We start from the raw sequence: 8,098 nt of genomic DNA on the forward strand, positions 1-8,098 counted from the left end.
ACTCGAAATATAAGTAGCCCGTAGGCTTAAATGGTAGAGTGAGTGCTTCGCTCGAACTCAGAATAATAGTAGCCCGTAGGCTTAATAGTCGAGTGAATGTTTCGAACTCGAAATGTAAGTAGCCCATAGGCTTAAATGGTAGAGTGAGTGCTTCGCTCAAACTCAGAATAATAGTAGCCCGTAGGATAAATAGTCGAGTGAATCTTAATTCTGGTTCCACAATAAATCTCAAGTCATTGCACATGTGTTCATGTTTGGGCCGATCTATATGAGGATGGTTCATTTTGACCATTTGGCTCTTATAATTTTTTCTGTTGGAACCTTGTTGTGAGATGACTATCTTGCATCTGAACTCGATGTATTTGAGGGCCCTGATGCTCCCCCGGTATTCGAGGTCTGTCAGAAAGAGCCCTCGGATATTGTTGAAAGTGCAGCACGATCGATGGTTGCCTCATTAAAAACCTTGCCAAAAAACCCATTTGGGAGAAAACTGGTCTAAGGGAAAAAGAGTGCAACGCGTGCTCTTGATCGGAAGATCTTTTTTAGCTCTTGTTCGGACTTCTGCATGGGTTAGTTAGATGAATATGGAAAGGTCGTGCCATAGCATTAGTACCGTTTTAGATGTGATACATTCCAACTGCTTGATAGCTATTTGCCGTTTATGATGCCAAGCCTGTATGATCCTTTTCCAACGTGCTCGAGCACCTGGTATGGTCCTTCCCAATTTTCCTTCATTTGGATTTCGAGTATTGACAGTGACCTTTCTTAACACTAAGACTTTTAATCGAATGTTAACCAGTAAGACTTTTAATCGAATGTTGACCTTGTAGTCTCTCTGATCGATCAGTTTTGTAGCCCATGAGTTTGCTTGTTGAGTTGATGATTCACACTTTGAAGGAACATAATTCATAGATGTAAAAAGTAGCTTATTAGCCGTCGAGTGAATGTTTGGAACTTGAAATATTGTAGCCCATAGGCGTAATGGTCGAGTGCATGCTTGCTCGAACTCAGAATAATAGTAGCCCGTAGGCTTAATAGTCGAGTGAATGTTTCAAACTCGAAATTTAAGTGGCCCATAGGCTTAAATGGTAGAGTGAGTGCTTTGTCCAAACTCAGAATAACAGTAGCCCGTAGGCTTAGTCGAGTGAATGTTTCGACCTCGAAATGTAAGTAGCCCGTAGGCTTAAATGGTAGAGTGAGTGCTTCGCTCGAACTAAGAATAATAGTAGCCCGTAGGCTTAATAGTCGAGTGAATGTTTCGAACTCAAAATGTAAGTAGCCCGTAGGCTTAAATGGTAGAGTGAGTGCTTCGCTCGAACTCAGAATAATAGTAGCCCGTAGGCTTAATAGTCGAGTGAATGTTTCGAACTCGAAATGTAAGTAGCCCGTAGGCTTAAATGGTAGAGTGAGTGCTTCGCTCGAACTCAGAATAATAGTAGCCCGTAGGATTAATAGTCGAGTGAATGTTTCGAACTCGAAATGTAAGTAGCCCGTAGGCTTAAATGGTAGAGTGAGTGCTTCGCTCGAACTCAGAATAATAGTAGCCCGTAGGCTTAATAGTCGAGTGAATGTTTTGAACTCGAAATGTAAGTATCCCATAGGCTTAAATGGTAGAGTGAGTGCTTCGCTCGAACTCAGAATAATAGTAGCCCGTAGGCTTAATAGTCGAGTGAATGTTTCGAACTCGAAATGTAAGTAGCCCGTAGGCTTAAATGGTAGAGTGAGTGCTTCGCTCAAACTCAGAATAATTTAGCCCGTAGGATTAATAGTCGAGTGAATCTTAATTCTGGTTCCACAATAAATCTCAAGTCATTGCACATGTGTTCATGTTTGGGCCGATCTATATGAGCATGGTTCATTTTGACCATTTGGCTCTTACAATTTTTTCTGTTGGAACCTTGTTGTGAGATGACTATCTTGCATCTGAACTGGATATATTTATGGGCCCTGATGCTCCCCCGGTATTCGAGGTCTGTCAGAAAGAGCCCTCAGATATTGTTGAAAGTGCAGCACGATCGATGATTGCCTCATTAAAAACCTTGCCGAAAAACCCATTTGGGAGAAAACCGGTCGAAGGGAAAAAGAGTGCAACGCGTGCTCTTGATCGGAAGATCTTTTTTAGCTCTTGTTCGGACTTCTGCATGGGTTAGTTAGATGAATATGGAATGGTCATGCCTTAGCAGTAGTACCGTTTTAGATGTGATACATTCCAACTGCTTGATAGCTGTTTGCTGTTTATGATGCCGAGCCTGTATGATCCTTTTCCAACGTTCTCGAGCACCTGGTATGGTCCTTCCCAATTTTCCTTCGTTTGGATTCCGAGTATTGATGGTGACCTTTCTTAACACTAAGACTTTTAATCGAATGTTGACCATTAAGACTTTTAATCGAATATTGACCTTGTAGTCTCTCTGATCGATCAGGTTTGTAGCCCATGAGTTTGCTTGTTGAGTCGATGATTCACACTTTGAAGGAACATAATTCGTAGATGTAAAAAGTAGCTTATTAGCCGTCGAATGAATGTTTGGAACTTGAAATATTGTAGCCCGTAGGCGTAATGGTCGAGTGCGTGCTTGCTCGAACTCAGAATAATAGTAGCCCGTAGGCTTAATAGTCGAGTGAATGTTTCGAACTCGAAATTTAAGTGGCCCATAGGCTTAAATGGTAGAGTGAGTGCTTTGCTCAAACTCAGAATAACAGTAGCCCGTAGGCTTAGTCGAGTGAATGTTTCAAACTCGAAATGTAAGTAACCCGTAGGCTTAATAGTCTAGTGAATGTTTCGAACTCGAAATGTAAGTAGCCCGTAGGCTTAAATGGTAGAGTGAGTGCTTTGCTCGAACTCAGAATAATATTAGCCCGTAGGCTTAATAGTCGAGTGAATGTTTCGAACTCGAAATGTAAGTAGCCCGTAGGCTTAAATGGTAGAGTGAGTGCTTCACTCGAACTCAGAATAATAGTAGCCCGTAGGCTTAATAGTCGAGTGAATATTTCGAACTCGAAATGTAAGTAGCCCATAGGCTTAAATGGTAGAGTGAGTGCTTCGCTCGAACTCAGAATAATAGTAGCCCGTAGGCTTAATAGTCAAGTGAATGTTTCGAACTCGAAATGTAAGTAGCCCGTAGGCTTAAATGGTAGAGTGAGTGCTTCGCTCAAACTCAGAATAATATAGCCCGTAGGATTAATAGTCGAGTGAATCTTAATTCTGGTTCCATAATAAATCTCAAGTCATTGCACATGTGTTCATGTTTGGGCCGATCTATATGAGCATGGTTCATTTTGACCATTTGGCTCTTACAATTTTTTCTGTTGGAACCTTGTTGTGAGATGACTATCTTGCATCTGAACTCGATGTATTTGAGGGCCCTGATGCTCCCCCGGTATTCGAGGTCTGTTAGAAAGAGCCCTCGGATATTGTTGAAAGTGCAGCACGATCGATGGTTGCCTTATTAAAAACCTTGCCGAAAAACCCATTTGGGAGAAAACTGGTCTAAGGGAAAAAGAGAGCAACGCGTCCTCTTGATCGGAAGATCTTTTTTAGCTCTTGTTCGGACTTCTGCATGGGTTAGTTAGATGAATATGGAAAGGTCGTGCCTTAGCAGTAGTACCGTTTTAGATGTGATACATTCCAACTGCTTGATAGCTGTTTGCCGTTTATGATGCCGAGCATGTATGATCCTTTTCCAACGTTCTCGAGCACCTGGTATGGTCCTTCCCAATTTTCCTTCGTTTGGATTCCGAGTATTGATAGTGACCTTTTTTAACACTAAGTCCCCGGGCTTGAAATGGTGGAGTTTAGTTCTTCGATTATAGTACCTTTCGATTCGTTGCTTTTGGGCGGCCAGTCGGATGAGGGCAGCTTCTCGTCTTTCATCCGATAATTCAAGGCTGGTGTTCATGGCCTCGTTATTTAATTCTTTCGTCATGAATCGAAATCTGGGACTAGGTTCACCGACTTCGACTGGTATCAATGCTTCGGAACCATATACTAAGGAGAACGGGGTCACCCCCGTACTGGATTTTGACGTTGTTCGGTATGCCCAAAGGACTTCGGGCAGGATTTCTCTCCATTTTCCTTTTGCGTCGTTCAATCTCTTCTTCAGGTTTTGAAGAATAGTCTTGTTCGTTGATTCGACTTGACCATTCCCACTGGGGTGGTATGGTGTTGATAATATCCTTCTTATTTTGTGATCTTCGAGGAATTTTGTGATTTTGCTGCCAACGAATTGCTTCCCATTGTCGCATACTATTTCGGCGGGTATCCCGAATCGGCATATGATATGATCCCAAATAAAGTTTATGACTTCTTTCTCTCTTATTTTCTCAAACGCCTGCTCTTCAACCCACTTAGAAAAATAGTCAGTCATAAATAAAATAAATTTGGCTTTACCTGGGGTCGACGACAGAGGGCCGACGATGTCCATCCCTCATTTCATGAATGGCCACGAGGATAGGACTGAGTGAAGTTGCTCCCCGGCTTGATGGATCATTGGCGCAAACCTCTGACATTTATCACATTTACGAACAAATTCTTTCGCATCTTTGCCCATATCGATCCAATAAAACCCCGCTCTGATCACTTTTCGGACTAATGTGTCGGCGCCGGAGTGATTGCCACAAGTGCCCTCGTGTACTTCCTGGAGGATATAATTGGTATCTCCTGGACCCACACACACCGCCATTGGTCCATCGAATGTTCTTCGATATAGTGTTCCGTCCGCAGCCAACATAAATCGAGCAGCTTTAGTCCGTAGGGCCCTGGAATCTTTAGGGTCTGAAGGGAGCTTTCTGTTTTTGAAGTACTCAATATAGTTGTTTCTCCAATCCCAGGTTAAGCTAGTAGAATTTATTTCGGCGTGCCCTTCTTCAATTACCGATCTTGAAAGTTGGACGACAGTCCCCGAGCTCAAATCACCTACCTCGACCGACGATCCCAAATTTGCTAGAGCATCGGCCTCATTATTCCGTTCTCGTGGGACATGTCGTAGGGTCCATTGTTTGAAATGGTGTAAGGTGATAAGCAGTTTGTCCAGATACCTTTGCATCCTACCTTCTCGGAATTCGAAGGTTTTGTTTACTTGACTCACCACCAGCAAAGAGTCACAGTGTGCCTCAATTACTTCTCCTCCCAAGTTTCTAGCTAGTTCGAGACCTGCAATCATGGCTTCATACTCGGCCTCGTTATTAGTTAACCTGATAGTTTTAATAGCTTGCCTAATAATGTCACCCGTGGGGGTTTTTAAAACTATGCCTAACCCGGACCGCTTTATATTCGAAGCACCATCCGTAAAAAGGATCCATACGCTGGTCGATATACCTGATTTCAAAAGGAGTTCCCTTTCGACTTCGGGTATGAGGGTTGGCGTGAAGTCGGCCACGAAATCTGCCAAAATTTGAGACTTGATGGCCGTGCAGGGTTTATATTCGATATCGTACCCACTGAGTTCGATGGCCCATTTGGCCAATCAGCCTGATAGTTCGGGCCTATGTAAAATATTTCGGAGTGGGCAGGTGGTTAATACGCCTATGGGGTGACATTGGAAATACGGCCTTAACTTTCTAGATGCGCTTACCAGGGCAAGTGCCAATTTTTCTAAGTACGGATACCTAGTTTTCGCTTCTCCTAAGGTCCGACTCACGTAATAAACGGGAAATTGCGTACCTTGCTCTTCTCGAACTAGGACACTGCTTACGGCTACTTCCGATACCGCCAAGTACAGGTAGAGCTGCTCGTTCGCTTTCGGAGTATGAAGCAGTGGCGGGATCAAGAGGTATCGTTTCAATTCCTGTAACGCTTTTTGGCATTCCGGCATCCATGCGAAGTCGTTCTTCTTTTTGAGTAAGGAGAAAAATTTGTGACTTCGATCCGATGATCTTGAAATGAACCGGCCTAAGGCTGCAATTCTTCCTGTTAATCTTTGTACAGCTTTCACGCTGTCCACGATGGTGATGTCTTCGATGGCCTTGATTTTGTCGGGGTTGATCTCAATTCCCCGATTTGAGACCATGAAGCCGAGGAACTTGCCCGTACCGCCCCCGAAAGCATATTTTTCGGGGTTGAGCTTCATGTTGAATTTCCTCAGAATCTTGAACGTTTCCTGCAAATGGGCCAAATGGTCCTCTGCGCGCAGGGACTTAACTAGCATGTCATCAATATAGACTTCCATCGTTTTACCTATTTGTTCTTCGAACATTCTGTTTACTAGGCGTTGCTAAGTAGCTCCTGCATTTTTTAGCCCGAAGGGCATTACGTTATAACAATATGTTCCATATCGGGTCACAAATGAAGTCTTTTCCCGGTCGTCTAGGTTCATCTGAATTTGATTATACCCGGAATAGGCATCGAGAAAGGTGAGAATCTCGTGGACGGCTGTGGCATCGATCATACGATCGATGTTGGGCAGTGGAAAGGAATCTTTGGGGCATGCTTTGTTCAAATCCTTATAGTCCACACACATTCTAAGTTTGTTTCCTTTTTTAGGTACAACAACCACATTGGCTAACCATTCGGCGTATTTTACTTCCCGAATGGACCCTATATTGAGAAGTTTGGTTACCTCGTCCTTTATGAATATGTGCTTTTCCTCGGACTGGGGCCTTCTTTTTTACTTCACCGGTCTGAACATAGGGTTCAAGCTTAACTGGTGCGCCGTTATGTCCGGCGGGATCCTTGTTATATCTAGATGGGACCAGGAAAAATAATTGATGTTATTGATAAGAAATTGAATGAGTTTCTTCCTGAGTTCAGGGCTCAAACTCGTTCCCAGGTATACTTTTTGTTCGGGCTAGTGTTCGATCAGTACGATTTGCTCCAGTTCCTCAATTATTGATTTGGTGGCATCGAAATCATCGGGGGTTACGAAGGATCGAGGGATCCATCGATCATCATCGTCTTCTTCAATGTTTTTCTTACCTGGCCGGGTCTAAGCCGATGTCTGTGATTGCTATTTGGCGCTCTGCTTTGAACCTGATCCTTTTATTTGTGAAGGTGAGGATACTGATTTTGCTTCTTCGACGAAGAACATTTCCTTTGCGGCCGGTTGTTCTCCGTACACTATTTTGACACCTCCCGATGTTGGGAATTTGAGGACCTGGTGTAGGGTCGAGGGTACGACTCTCATGCTGTGGATCCACGGCCTTCCGAAGAGGGCATTATATCTCATATCACCTTCGATCACGTGAAACTTTGTTTGTTGGATGGTCCGAGCCACGTTTATCGGTAGGGTAATCTCGCCTTTAGTGGTGTCACATGCCATATTAAATCCGTTTAGAACTAGAGTTGCGGGTACGACCTGATCCTGCAGGCCGAGCTGTTCTACGACCCTCGATATGATGATATTGGCCGAGCTACCTGGGTCAATTAACACACGCTTAATCTTAGTTTTATTCATGAGTACGGATATTACCAGTGCGTCGTTATGGGGTTGGATGATTCCCTCTGTATCTTCATCACTGAAGGATAAAGTCCCTGTGGGTGTATGATCTTGAATTCGAGATCACTTCACAATCGACGTTTAAGCGTGTTTAAGCATCGGTCCCTGGGGGGCATCGACGATGCCGACGATCATGTGAATGACGTGTTGCGGTTCTTCTGGCTCGTTTTGCTTACCGAATTCCTTGTCTCTAAAATGGTTCTTCGCCTTATTGCTCAGAAATTCCCGAAGGTGCCCTTTGTTAAATAAGCGGGCCACTTCCTCTCTTAGTTGCCTGCAATCTTCCGTCTTGTGACCATGGGTGCCATGATATTCGCACATTTGATTAGGATTCCTTTGGGCAGGATCGGTTTGCATGGGTCGAGGCCATCTGGTGTCTTTGATGCGTCCTATGGCCGATACGATGGCAGATGTACCAATGTTGAAGTTATACTCCGATAGTCGAGAGATTTCTATAGGATCTGTATATTTACCAAACCCGCTCTTGCCCATAAGTCCCCAAGAATTTTGCCCCCGATCAATCCTTCGGTTGTTTCGAACCGTGTCACGTGCTAAACTGTTGTTCATCCGATCCGTGTCGTACGGTTGGTATCGATCTCTGTTCGACCTTTGTTCTCTGTTGGTTTCCCTTTGATTTTTAGTGGTTGTGTGGTTATGACGTACGGGCC

This window comes from Nicotiana tomentosiformis, chromosome 6 (genome assembly GCF_000390325.3).
Source record: "Nicotiana tomentosiformis chromosome 6, ASM39032v3, whole genome shotgun sequence".
Taxonomy (NCBI): Eukaryota; Viridiplantae; Streptophyta; class Magnoliopsida; order Solanales; family Solanaceae; genus Nicotiana; species Nicotiana tomentosiformis.